Below are 14491 nucleotides of genomic sequence, written 5' to 3' on the forward strand. Positions count from 1 at the left end.
CATACCTGAAGTAAGATAATGAGTAACAGGAGAAAACAAAATGGAATGTTGAGATAAATACTGGTGGAAACCAACAATTTTAAGGAAAAAACTAGGTAGTACAGTGTTAGAGGAAGGAATTACACAAATATATACAAGAGTAGAATAGACAATCAGGTTCTATAAAAGAAAGAGTTTGAATAGAACAAGTATGTTCCAATAAAGCATAAAGATGTGTTTAGCATACTGACATATGTTCTGGCAGCGTGGATCTTGAAGGAAAGAAACAGCAGAATGACTCAGTAACTAAAATAAAGTTACTGAAAAGTATCACATAAAGAACCAGGTGAGACAAAACTCAATGAAGAGAGAAAGCAAAACAGAGGGTATAAGTAGAGTGCAGGACTGGATGGATGGAACAGAACTGAAATGTACTGTAACCATATGAAAGTACGATCCCCAAATTTTAGGTTAAGAAATTTTGTAAAATAATTTGTAATGTTAAAGTCATGAAAATCATGTAATTTTGTTTATTTAGAATGTAAAAACATAATATTATAAGAAGAATGTGTAGTTAGGGAATATTGCATATGTGCATCATTATATTTTGTATAAATTTCCATTTGGGTAAGAGTCTGTAAATATGGCCTAGCCGTAAGGATTATGCAACCGGGAAAACAGCGACTATATCGGGAAGGACGGTTGAAGCCAGTTGAATATGTTACAACAAAGTGGCTTGGAAACACGGGGTACGGCCAGGTAGTATAGGCTGAAGACTGGAGTGGATCAATGTGGATGTACGTGAGTGGACGTTCGATGTCATATCAGACGCACGATAGCCAATACGAGGGCTTTGTTTTAAGCGAGGTTGGGTTGACTGAGTGACGCGTGCAGAAGTGCCTGTGAGAGCGTTGCTACTAGTAAACTTTTCAGGACGCTATAACCACATGCAGCAAGCCTATGTAAGTATGTACACGTGTGCGGCAATTCACAATGGCAAGGAAATGGTTATGATTGCATGACACCTTTCCTAACTAACACAACCTCTGGTCTTTATCCAGCCCACATCCTAGCATGTGCTATCAAAAGATGTCAGGTTTTATATGTAGGCTCTTTCTTCTTTCTGCCTATGTGGTTTTTCCCTGACCCTTCAATACCATACTTCAACACCACATACCTAACACAAACTCTTGCTGTGGTAGCGAGTCTGACTCGGAAACCGGCAGATACTCCTTGTATCACTTCCCACTCTTCCCCTGCTATCTCTTTCTTCTTAGAAACTAATAGCATGTCGGAGGCCATGTAGATTGAGTCGATGGTCACGCGGGGGGAGCGGGCTTCGGGGGCCCCCCCCCTGAGAAAAAAAAAAAGCGGCAATTCATTCTGACTTTTATTCTGTTTCTGATTGTGTTTGTGTTCTTGATTCTGTGTGTTTCTCACTCGGACCAGCGCACAGGACTACTTTGCGCAGATTCCTAGCCGATGCTGTATTGTTCTTAAATATACTTTACCTACGGAGTGAGCACGCTAAATATTGCTGATGCTACGAGTTTCTGGTGGCCGTTATGTAAAAGACGCTACTGAGTGTTTATTTGCAATTCCAACTCTGTATAATAATTAGACTATAATTCCCCTACGAGATAATGTACAGTGGATGTGGTGATGCGTACCGAATCTACATTCGGTAGTGGATGTGTGGTTGTGCACAGAGCTAATTCTTGGTAAAGGAAATCATCGGCCGAGTATGCAGTTTCAGTTGGAGAAACGTGAGGAGTCACACTAACCTGTGCGGCAGTCGGGAAGGACTCAAGACTTCGATGAAGAAGTGTGTAAATAAGGTTAGGGATGCTCTTCGTAAAGAAGGTTGCATCCGTACGTAGAGAAAGTCGTCGTACTCTTCTTTACCAGAATACGATTTTTGTTCTGTAACAGAGGAGAGTGTAGTGGAACTCTTACCTGGAGGTATGTTAAGAAATGTATATCTAATGAAAGTAATGATTTTGTTGGTGGTAGTAGTGTGTATATTTGCCTTAGTAAACGATAAACGAGTAGGTCTCGTCAAGTAATGATTTTGTTGTTGGTAGTAGTGTGTGTATTTGCCTTTGTAAACGACAAACGAGTAGGTCTCGTCAAGTAATGATTTTGTTGTTGGTAGTAGTGTGTATTTGCCTTTGTAAACGACAAACGAGTAGGTCTCGTCCAGTAATGATTTTGTTGTTGGTAGTAGTGTGTACATTTGCCTTTGTAAACGACAAACGAGTAGGTCTTGTCAAGTAATGATTTATGTTGGTCGTAGTTGTTTGTAAGTTGCCTTTCTGGATGGCAATCAGGAGTGGGTCTCATCAAGTGATGATTATTGTAGTATTTATTATATATTTTTTATTATTTTGGGAGTAAAGTCATGGAATGAAACTTGCAGTAAATCTTTTTATCAGTGGAGTGAGGATGAACCTGGCATGCTACCCACATCTAATTTCAGGGGTAAACAGGTAAGGTTATAAAGTAAGTCTGGAGCTTCGTCAGCCTGATGACCGTCGCCTTGGGAGAGGGAGTTGCTCATTGCTCTACAAAGTTATATATTCCTGTAATTGTTTTACAGGTGGCGCCCAGTCTTGGTATTTATACTTATTTTACTCACCATTTATTCATTTCATATTTTCAATAGCTTGCAGTAATTACAGTATACTGGTGTAAGCTTTCTCAGCCAATGTTAAGTGACAATTAGTCTTCTAGGATATTAGGCCAGGAAGACATTATAAATACCGTATTGTTGTCAATAATCCCCGAATATATATTTTTTTAAATTTGAGGTCACAAATTGGGATGCAGGTTTTATTTGCATCAAACATGACAACACGCTCCTGGCTCACTTAGTTTTCGAAGTTGGAATCAGTTCACCACCAGAAAGGAAATAAATGCCTGGCAACTGAAAGGAAGTAAATGTACAAACTATTACGAATATACAACCTGTGACAATAAAGTTCTGTGAATAGTCCTGTACTATCACACAGATGAACAATGCACGACAATGACTTTACAGTCCTTCGAAATAGTTCCCTCCCATAACTATGCACTGCTAAGATCGGCAATACATGTCCTGGAAACTTTGCAGCAAGGCTTCCTTTGGGATGGTGTTCAAAAGCCCCGTCATGTTTCGTTGAATGTCAGGAATATCGTTGTGAAGTAAGGCAGGGGTAGAAGTCGATCTGGTATTATGTCTATGGATATATGAGAGGAAGTTAAAATGTGAGGATAGGTATTCAGGTGTAGATTCGTTCAGAAGTCAAAAAATCAGTGTCGCAGTATGTAGATTTCTTAGTTGATTGATTTTCAGCCAGGATAGTTTCTCATAACAAGGGAAAATATGGGCCCTAAAGTTCAAAGAAAATATAAATCATATGCAAGAGTTCACTGCCCTTTGAAGTTAATAGTTTGTTCTGGAGTTGCAGCGGTTAATACGACGTCACAGTAATAAATTATTGGAAAAATGAGAGTTTGAATTTTTATACTTTTCCTGTAATTTGTTCACATGATTTCTGTTAGTGGCTTCACTTTTTCCACTAATTCCATGTAAGTACTGATGGACATTCGGTAGTACACTACCGGTCAAAAGTATTCGATCACCTATCACAACTATGGATTTGTGGTTTAAACAGAGATGTAGTTTTAAATAATCTATCATAGCCCTGTTCTGATAATAAAACAAGCATAAACATGTAAAGACGGAACGACTCTGTTTGTGTATTTGACCGGTTCTCCGCATGGAGGGTCGCTGATGAGTAACCACAACAACACTGACGTTTCTTTACCCAAGACGTGTCCACTCGAATAGGCCTCATTCCCTCAGCTGTCTGCGTAGCAAGCAGTTCACATTAGTTTTCAGTACACTGTGTGCAGCTATCAGTGTGTTTGTGTATCTGATCAGGTGCATACCATATTACCTCCAAATGGGACGAAAGCAGGAGATTGGAACTGAAAAACGTGCTGTACGTGTAGCTCTGCATCATGAAGGGTATTCTAGTAGGACAACAGCAACAAAAGTTGGCGTAGCCCAATCTACAGTGGTGTATACATTGCAGCGGCTCAAGCAAACCGGTGCCAATGCAAGTGTTTCGCGATCTGGACGACCCCGTGTAACACCATACAGGGAAGATCAGTTCATAAGTGTACAGAGTAAACGTCAGAGGACTCATACGGCACATGAAATTCGCTGGGAAGTCAATAATATGCGAGCTGCTCCAATCTCTGTCTCAACAGTGCAATGCCGTCTTCACGAATGAGGTTTAAAGGGGTGCATAAAGACCAAAAAACCTTTATTACAGACACAAAATAAGGTGAAAAGAAAGCAATGGGCACAGCAACATAAAAACTGGAGTGTGCAGCAGTGGTCCAAAGTGTTATTCACGGATGAATTAAAGTTTGAAGTATTTGGGAGCCATCGTCGAATGTTTCCTCGTCGACTTCGTGGAGAAAGTATGAAGATAGGCATAGATATCAAGGATAATTTAATAACACATCAACGGGAACAATTTTCACACAAGACTGTATCAAGTGTCTAGGAGTTTCTTCTCAATTAAGCAGCAGCCTAAAACTATGAAACAGCTTAATATTGTACTCTTGTCAATTCCTTGACGTTACATGAGACCCAAAGTCAAGACGCTAACAGTTTCATTCACAACGTTCTTGACCAGTCTACCTACAACAATCGGCTTTTAAATCTCCACTTGTGCATGACAACACATTTAAATATTAGTTACGTCAAGAACATGAAAATGAAAATCGTGGGTCAAATAAGCCCCAGTTTTAATATCACCCTTTCTCAAGACTTATGATTTTAAAAAAAGAAGATCCGTTTCATTTTATTTTTATTTTTGAACATTTTAAGTTAACCAGAATAGAACAGCCAAGTTAAAACACATTTAATTTAAATTTATATTTTCAATCTTGACCAACCTACAAGCAACAATCAGTTCAAATCTCCACTTATTGTTGACGACACATCCTGTCACCAGACACGGTACGTCAAGAACTTAATATGATATAGGGGTCACATAAACCCCGATATGCAATCCTCTTTACCGAAAAGAAGATCCATTTTAGTTTTGGACATTTTTTATATTAGATAGATTAGGACCAAAAAAAACTTAACTGTATTAACTTATGTTTGTATATATTGTATATAGTGTATATATTGGTATGTTTATATTGGTTAAAAAGGTCCCAAACCTTGACCTAAAGGTTGTTTACAGGCTGAAGATGCCCAAAATAATGGGTGAAACATGTACCTGACCAAATAAGTCTACATAAAATCATGTAGATAATAACCACATTAAACGTGGAAAGTATTGAATAGGTGGTTTTTTATTAAATTATCCTTGATATCTATGCCTAACGTCATCTTCAATACGGAACAATAATGAGAGTTGTTACTTGTAATTTGGTAGCCAACCAGGCAAAATACCGTTTAAATAGGTACTTCAACCTTAAGGTCAAGATTTGTAAACTAACTAAAGACATAGCCTTTCTAAAACAGTGTCTAGAACTAAAATTGATCCCAAAATTTTTGAAGCCTACACAGCGAAAAAACTTATCTAACCAAAGTTTGATTAGAGTTCAAAACAAGGTCAACGACATTTGGTTAAGAAATGAAATTAAAGCGTCATATAAAAAGAAGTCACTTTTAAATCTGCAGTTATATAGAGTTCATTTAGCGTTAGCTCAGGCTTTACATCCGTTAGAATGGAACTCTTTCCATCTACATGTGGACAATAAATTGATTGCTTTATTGGATAGGAAGCAAGTTACTCTCGACAAGAAACTATCTCAGTTAAAAGCATCCCAATCACGGTTACCAAAACGTAGTTCAGACACGCAAAAAGCGGCTCCCTCACAGAACAATACACCCACAGTAGTTAATTTGACAGACGTACAGTTCTCTGAAGAAGAAATGGGGATCTTGAATAAAGGCTTAAAACATAACTGGCCTAGCAAGAAAAAAGAAACGGATATTATCAACACAGTAGCTGAGATCGAACTAACATTTCTAAACTCCCTTTAGAAACACAAAATGATACCAGATTTGAGGTAAAAAAGAAACTACCAAAACTAGCGGAAGAAATAAACGCATATTCAAATTTCGACCACAAAAAATTGATCCAGAACGTAAAAAAGAAAATAGACGACAACAACATTATTGTCACAAAAGCGGACAAAGGAGGATCCACAGTTCTCCTAGATCAAAACACATACATTCAAAAAACAGAAGACTTTTTTAAGGACAAAATATACACAATAGTCAACAAAGATCCAACCACGAGAATTCAGCGAAATCTAAAAACTCTAATAAGAAGTTCTAACTTTCTTTTCAATGAACAAGAACAACAAAAACTTTTTAACATGAACCCTAGTATTCCGACAGCCAGAGCCTTACCAAAGATTTATAAGAAGGACATTCCAATACGCCCTATCATAAACTGTAGAAACAGCCCCACCTATCAAGTATCAAAATTCATTCACGGCTTTCTAAAAAAACATTACGTATTCAATAATAAACATCCTTTAAAAAATTAATTCACTTTTTGCGAAATTTTAAACAAGTTTAAGCTGCGACCCAATCACTCAATGTGCTCCTATGACGTCGTAAATATGTACCCAAACATCCCTACCAAAGAAACTGTAAGAATCATCAGTGATAATATCAATAAATACAGCGGCCTTAGTAAGATGGAAATTGAAGAATTCATGAAGATATTAAATTTTGTCTTAAGCAACAACTTTTTCTCTTTCAATGGAAAGTTTTACCAACAAAAAGGCTTAGCGATGGGCGACCCTCTTTCTGGTATCTTAGCAGACATTTATATGGACACAATGGAACACACAAAAATTATAACACAAATAAAAGGCGTATATTTATGGCCGAGATTTGTAGACGATACTTTCATAATTTTCGACAAAAATGTCACTAATAGTGACGAGATCTTGGAGTCCCTAAACAAAATTGACCCCAATGTTAAGTTTACTAAAGAGGATGAGGTTAGGAACTCATTAAACTTTTTGGACTTAACTATTACACGCGGACATAATACCTTCGATTTTCGAATATACAGGAAACCTACACACTCTCCCTTAACTATTATGAATTCATCCCTACACCCCAAGTCCCAAAAACAAGCCTCTTTCTATAATTTAATTTATAGAGCTTTAAAAATTCCTCTTTCTCCCAACAATTTAAAAATTGAACTGAAGTACATAAGGAATCTTGCTCAACTCAACGGGTTTAAAATAGATATGGTCAACCGTTTCATTAACATACATACATACATTATCATTATAGACTGTTATGCCTTCCAGCGTTCAGTCTGCAAGCCTCTGAGAATTTACTAAACGTCGCCACAATCCTCGATTTGCAACTAGTGTTGTGGCCTCATTTAGTTCTATACCTCTTATCTTTAAATCGTTAGAAACAGAGTCTAACCATCGTCGTCTTGGTCTCCCTCTACTTCTCTTACCCTCCATAACAGAGTCCATTATTCTCCTAGGTAACCTATCCTCCTCCATTCGCCTCACATGACCCCACCACCGAAGCCGGTTTATGCGTACAGCTTTATCCATAGAGTTCATTCCTAAATTAGCCTTTATCTCCTCATTCCGAGTTCCCTCCTGCCATTGTTCCCACCTGTTTGTACCAGCAATCATTCTTGCTACTTTCATGTCTGTTACTTCTAACTTATGAATAAGATATCCTGAGTCCACCCAGCTTTCGCTCCCATAAAGCAAAGTTGGTCTGAAAACAGGCCGATGTAAAGATAGTTTCGTCTGGGAGCTGACTTCCTTCTTACAGAATACTGCTGATCGCAACTGCGAGCTCACTGCATTAGCTTTACTACACCTTGATTCAATCTCACTTACTATATTACCATCCTGGGAAAACACACAACCTAAATACTTGAAATTATCGACCTGTTCTAGCTTTGTATCACCAATCTGACATTCAATTCTGTTGGATTTCTTACCTACTGACATCAATTTAGTCTTTGAGAGGCTAATTTTCATACCATACTCATTGCACCTATTTTCAAGTTCCAAGATGTTAGACTGCAGGCTTTCGGCACAGTCTGCCATTAAGACCAAGTCGTCAGCATAGGCCAGGCTGCTTACTACATTTCCACCTAACTGAATCCCTCCCTGCCATTTTATACCTTTCAGCATATGATCCATGTAAACTACAAACAGCAAATGTGAAAGATTACAGCCTTGTCTAACTCCTGTAAGTACCCTGAACCAAGAACTCATTCTACCATCAATTCTCACTGAAGCCCAATTGTCAACATAAATGCCTTTCATTGATTTTAATAATCTACCTTTAATTCCATAGTCCCCCAGTATAGCGAACATCTTTTCCCTCGGTACCCTGTCATATGCTTTCTCTAGATCTACGAAACATAAACACAACTGCCTATTCCTCTCGTAGCATTTTTCAATTACCTGGCGCATACTGAAAATCTGATCCTGACAGTCTCTCTGTGGTCTGAAACCACACTGGTTTTCATCCAACTTCCTCTCAACGACTGATCGCACCCTCCCTTCCAAGATGCCTGTGAATACTTTGCCTGGTATACTAATCAATGAGATACCTCGATAGTTGTTGCAATCCTTCCTGTTCCCTTGCTTATAGATAGGTGCAATTACTGCTTTTGTCCAATCTGAAGGTACCTTACCAACACTCCACGCTAATTTGACTACTCTATGAAGCCATTATTTCCCTGCCTTCCCACTATACTTCACCATTTCAGGTCTAATTTCATCTATTCCTGCTGCCTTATGACAATGGAGTTTATTTACTATCCTTTCCACTTCCTCAAGCATAATTTCACCAACAACATTTTCCTCCTCCCCATGAGCTTGACTGTTTGCAACACCACCATGATGATTTCCTTTTACATTGAGAAGATGTTCAAAATATTCCCTCCACCTCTCCAGTGATTCCCTGGGATCTGTTATGAGTTCACCTGAATTACTCAAAACACTGTTCATTTCCTTTTTCCCCTCCCTTCCTAAGATTCTTTATTACTGTCCAGAAAGGTTTCCCTGCTGCTTGACCTAGCCTTTCCAGGTTATTACCAAAATCTTCCCATGACTTCTTTTTGGATTCAACAACTATTTGTTTCGCTCTGTTTCTTTCATCTACGTACAAATCCCTGTCTGCCTCGGCCCTTGTTTGGAGCCATTTCTGATAAGCCTTCTTTTTACGTTTACAGGCTGCTCTCACTTCATCATTCCACCAAGATGTTCGCCTTTTCCCATCTTTACACACAGTTGTTCCTAGGCATTCCCTTGCTGTTTCTACTACAGCATCCCTGTATGCCACCCATTCACTTTCTATATCCTGAACCTGCTTACTGTCTACTGTTCGAAACTTCTCACTAATCATATCCATGTACTTCTGTCTAATTTCCTCATCCTGGAGATTTTCTACCCTTATTCGTTTGCAGACAGATTTCACTTTCTCTACCCTAGGCCTAGAGATACTTAGTTCACTACAGATCAGATAATGGTCTGTATCATCGAAAAATCCCCAAAAAACTCGTACATTCCTAAAAGATTTCCTGAATTCAAAGTCTGTTAAGATATAGTCTATTATGGATCTGGTACCCCTAGCCTCCCATGTGTAGCGGTGAATAGCCTTATGCTTGAAGAATGTATTCGTAACAGCTAAACCCATACTAGCACAGAAGTCCAGCAAACGCTTCCCATTCCCATTAGCTTCCATATCTTCCCCACATTTACCAATCACCCTTTCGTATCCTTCAGTTCTATTCCCAACTCTCGCATTGAAATCGCCCATTAGCACTATTCTATCCTTGCTGTTCACCCTGACCACGATGTCACTCAATGCTTCATAAAACTTGTCAACTTCATCCTCATCTGCACCCTCACATGGTGAATACACGGACACAATTCTTGTCCTAATTCCTCCCACTGACAAATCTACCCACATCATTCGCTCACTTACGTGCCTAACAGAAACTATGTTGCGTGCAATGGTATTCCTGATAAAGAGCCCTACCCCAGACTCTGCCCTTCCCTTTCTAACACCCGTCAAGTACACTTTATAATCTCCTATCTCTTCCTCCTTATCTCCCCTTACCCGAATATCACTTACTCCTAGCACATCCAGATGCATCCTCTTTGCTGACTCAGCAAGTTCTACCTTCTTTCTTCCATAAGCCCCATTAATATTGATAGCTCCCCATCGAATTCCATTTCGTTCGCCAAGTTGTTTCCAAGGAGTCCCTCGCCTGTCAAATGGGAGTGGGACTCCATTACTCCCACAGGTCCGAGGCTTGCTTAAAGTGTTCTGAGCTCGGTAAATTCATGAAGCAGGATGCTGCCCTACTTGCACATAGTCCAAGTGAGGATCTCTCCTCTAACGGGTTATGGACCACCGGTGAATTGTGTAGTCCTAGCCGCCTGAGCACAAGGAGGGCCACGACTCAGAATATGTCCGATATGCCCACTCCATAGCAACTGGTATCCCGACTCTCAGGACCACTTACTAGGCCACTCAGCCGTTGCCCATGGTTCACGAACTAGGACGTGACTACAGTAACCCACAAACATGAACATAAATAAAATCAAAATTAAATTGTCCACTAACCTCGTCCCAGAAAAACCTAAAAAAACTAGTTTCGCCACATTTACATATAACAACCCAGCCGTCCATCAGATCGCAGTATTCTGCAAACATTTTTCTACCTCTGATTACGAAGAAGGCCTGAAAAAATAGTTTGTCAGGATTACCTCCAAGGAATTATTTAAAATTTCTAAAGTTATTCCACTATTTAAAAGTTGGGACAAACAAATTTTTCAGAACTACCGTGCAGTTTCAATTGTTCCAATAACTTCTAAAATATTTGAATCACTTTTGTACAATCAACTAAGCAACTATTTTGAAACTTACAATCTCCTATCTGACAGTCAGTCTGGGTTTCGGCACTACTTTTGAAAATAAGCAGGCCATCTCTTTAGTGCTAAGTGATCTAAGGAAATCTTTTGATTGTATTAATCATAAAATTTTACTTGTAAATCTTGAGACGTATGGTGTTGAGAATCCTCACTGCACATAATTAAGTCATACTTAAATAACAGACACCAGTTTGTCTTGATTAAAAATAGGTATTCCACTTTGAAGAAAGTTACAAATGGTGTGCCACAGAGCTCTGTCCTCAGTCCATTTTTATTCATTCTGGCAATTAATGATTTACTGCAAAATGTCACAGCTCATGCTCTTATATCCTATGCAGACGATACAATGTTAATTACAAAACACCAGAGCATCTCAGGTATGCGTCAGATGTCACAGGAAGCTCTTGCAACTGCAATGCATTGGTTTTCATCCAACATACTGTTGCGCAATCATGATATAACTCAATTTCTCACACTAGGTTCATCCAAAGATAAGCCAGTAAGTCAAACTTTTGGGTTTTCAAATTGATGCAAAATGGAACTGGGAAACACACATTGATCATGTTTGTAAAAAAAAATATATATATCACGAGTGACCTATTTGATATGGAAATTAAGGGATTTAGTTAGCAGTGACTACCTGAGGATGGCATATTTTGGTCTCTTCCAGTCACACATTACTAATGGGCTGTCATTATGGGGGTATTCTTCTTACGTATATAATATTCTTCCAATACAGAAAAAGGTTGTCTGCACAATGTGTAGGGCTCGTGCAGTTGACCACTGTCGACCTCTCTTCGTTAAGCTTAAAATACTGACAATCATAAATTTGTATATTTATGTCTATTTGACATACGTTAAAAACAATATAAATGAATTCAGTACTAGGGAAAATATTCACCTTCATGATTCTTGGGCCAAAACAGACACTGACATCCCAATTCATAGGCTGTCAAAAACTGCTCACAGCTGTTTAAGATTATTTAATAAATATTCTGCACAGTCCATTCCTTTAAGCAATTTTAAAAGGAAATTGTATGATTGGTTACTAGAAAATCCATTTTATAATACCTCTGAATTCTTAGAAATGCATTATGTTAGTATTAAGTTTTAATAAAAGGTGTTTGTACATTTAGCCTTGTTAATATTTAATATTAAGTACTAAATTATTATCAGTTGACAAAGCCTATTTCATTGTATATGGTCAATGGCAAATAGAGATCTTCTAAAACAACCAGATTATGCGGAACAACAGGGTACAAGTAATTCAGATTCGACTTTGCAACTTAAAGTAAGGAAAACTCTCTTAGCTGCCTTGGAAAGAGTAGAATATATAAGCTCAAATAAACCATGCATAGAAATAGAAGAAACTTCTATGGAAATTTTCACTCAAGGAGCGAATGAGGGCTGTGTTCACTGTATTCATTACGACCACCTACTCAAAGAAAATTCATCTTTAAAGAAAGCAGTTCATGCTTTGAAAACAAACTTGAATGTTTTGAAAGAACAACTGTAACGGACGACTCGACTCACATTCGCCTTTTTCCTTCCTGACGTTTTCCCTCCGCACTTCGCTAACGAATGTGGAAATACTGCTGGCTGATTGTCTGAGTCAGCGCCGGACGAAGTCACTGGCTATAGACACTACTCTTAACTCTCAGCATGTTCTTCGCATGTGCAAGTGTGTCGTAACTTTCCCTTTGCCTCTCCTGTCTCCAACTTGCCAATATAAACTGGCTCTATCAGCCTCCTAACTTGAGATATACTTCTACTGTTGGAGTGCGCTGGTGTAAATATGTACTTATATTCTGGACCATTTCACACCAGCAGGGGACATTATGGATGAACCATAAGGTATAGTAAACTTGAAATTGTACATTTCATATTTAGATGATATTGTTCTTGAGTGAGTGAACTCACTATGATTATCGATATTGCAGCCTGGCGGATTTTTAATTCCTTTAACTTGGAATGCTGTTTGAATTAATATGGAAATGAACATCCTTCGGTCAATACTTTTGAAAACCTTTCGCACTTCAATGCTGTTTATCTCTCATTACTGTAAAATTGTCTTACTTTGACCTTGACCGTGGGAACCTATCTTTCTATTTGAGCAAAATGTATCTCTGCAACAGCGACTGTTTTCAAGAATTGGATAACAGAATTGTATAGCACAGTGATTTATTCCTACAGTATGGCCTGATTCTGTATAAATCTTGTCTTAACTTGTGGATACCTTTTCTTTCATGTATTTAAAATGCTGTACCTTGATTATCATTGCCCTGTTTAAGCTTTACCTATTTCCTAAATATTTCTTCTTACATCTTGGTTGCTGCTTCATGTAGGTATTTTGTCAAATCTACTCAGATAAAATCAAAGTAATAAATACTGCAATGGATCTTTTGTGAAACTCCTTTTTGATCTGTTATCAAATGAGTCATGATTTTTCTATTTTGCCAGATACTTCACTGTTGGTAACTTGTCTTGTTTTGTATATGAATACATCTATCTGTTCAACCGATGTTGGCATTCTTGTTTATCTTCTAGTGTCCTATTTTCCTCTCTATATGTACTTATTTCTATTTATTATTTTTCATCTTTGTACCATCCTTAGTCATCCTCTCATTGTCCAGCACCTTTGGTATATGTCGCTTCCCTCTGCCTGGCTTCCACTGCTTTACTTGTGAGTTTTGGTGTAATACCTCTTTAATATAAAAACACTAAAACCCATCCAACCCACCACACAATGGAAACTTCTTAAATTAATTATTGATAAAACTACAGAATAACTGCAGACCCATTTGGAAATATACTGGTAAGGCATGGGAATTAAAATGAGAACTATGCATCGTTAAATTCAAAAACAAAGAAAACTCTCGTTTGACGAACTGGCTCACCCGACTGTTGACACCTACGCGCATGAGGTCCCTGGCACGTGGAGGAAAAATTTTTCAATGGACAAGCAAGGACATTTACCATTCAGTAATGATAAGGGCCTTATCTCCTAAAGCCTACAATTTCTGGAAGGACAAGCTTTGCCCTGTACATTTATGAACAGCTTTATTAAACAGCCATTAGAATGAAGGCTTTGCTATCACAATTCGTTACCATTTCAGTTTAGTAGTATGAATTAAGCCAGAAAGCACTGTACCTGCCTTACATACAGTAAGTACTGCCCAGTGCTGTCTGGCTCATGACACCACGCATTGCTTCAGCAAGGCGACACATTCCAAGCTGCAGTAGGCCAGCCCTTATTATATGGTCCTAGTCTTAAGTTAAACATAGCTGCCGAGATGTTTTTCTCCAGGCTGTGGAGGCAGTCTTGACGTTGTGATACTTCAAAAACTTGCCCATCCTGACTGAAATCACTAGGATGCTTTTCTCTCACATGTCTCTTCCTGTTTCTTCTCAGACTGTGGAGGAGACATAATCTCTTGGCACGTTGCATCAACCAGGTCACATTAGACTGAAGTGTAGCATTTCTTCTTGGCTTTACAAGTAATAGTTGGAATAAGAAAGCTGCTGAGTACCCTCCTCAACAAGAAAG

At 38.5% G+C, this 14491-nt stretch overlaps 1 protein-coding gene across 2 annotated transcripts in view; it reads right to left on the reverse strand.

Moving 5' to 3' along the window:
* Mat89Ba (nucleolar protein 6 Mat89Ba) overlaps positions 1-14491 on the reverse strand; it is a 332508-nt gene that overhangs the window by 189569 nt on the left and 128448 nt on the right. The window lies entirely within an intron of this gene.

This window comes from Anabrus simplex, chromosome 1, assembly GCF_040414725.1.
Source record: "Anabrus simplex isolate iqAnaSimp1 chromosome 1, ASM4041472v1, whole genome shotgun sequence".
Lineage (NCBI taxonomy): Eukaryota > Metazoa > Arthropoda > Insecta > Orthoptera > Tettigoniidae > Anabrus > Anabrus simplex.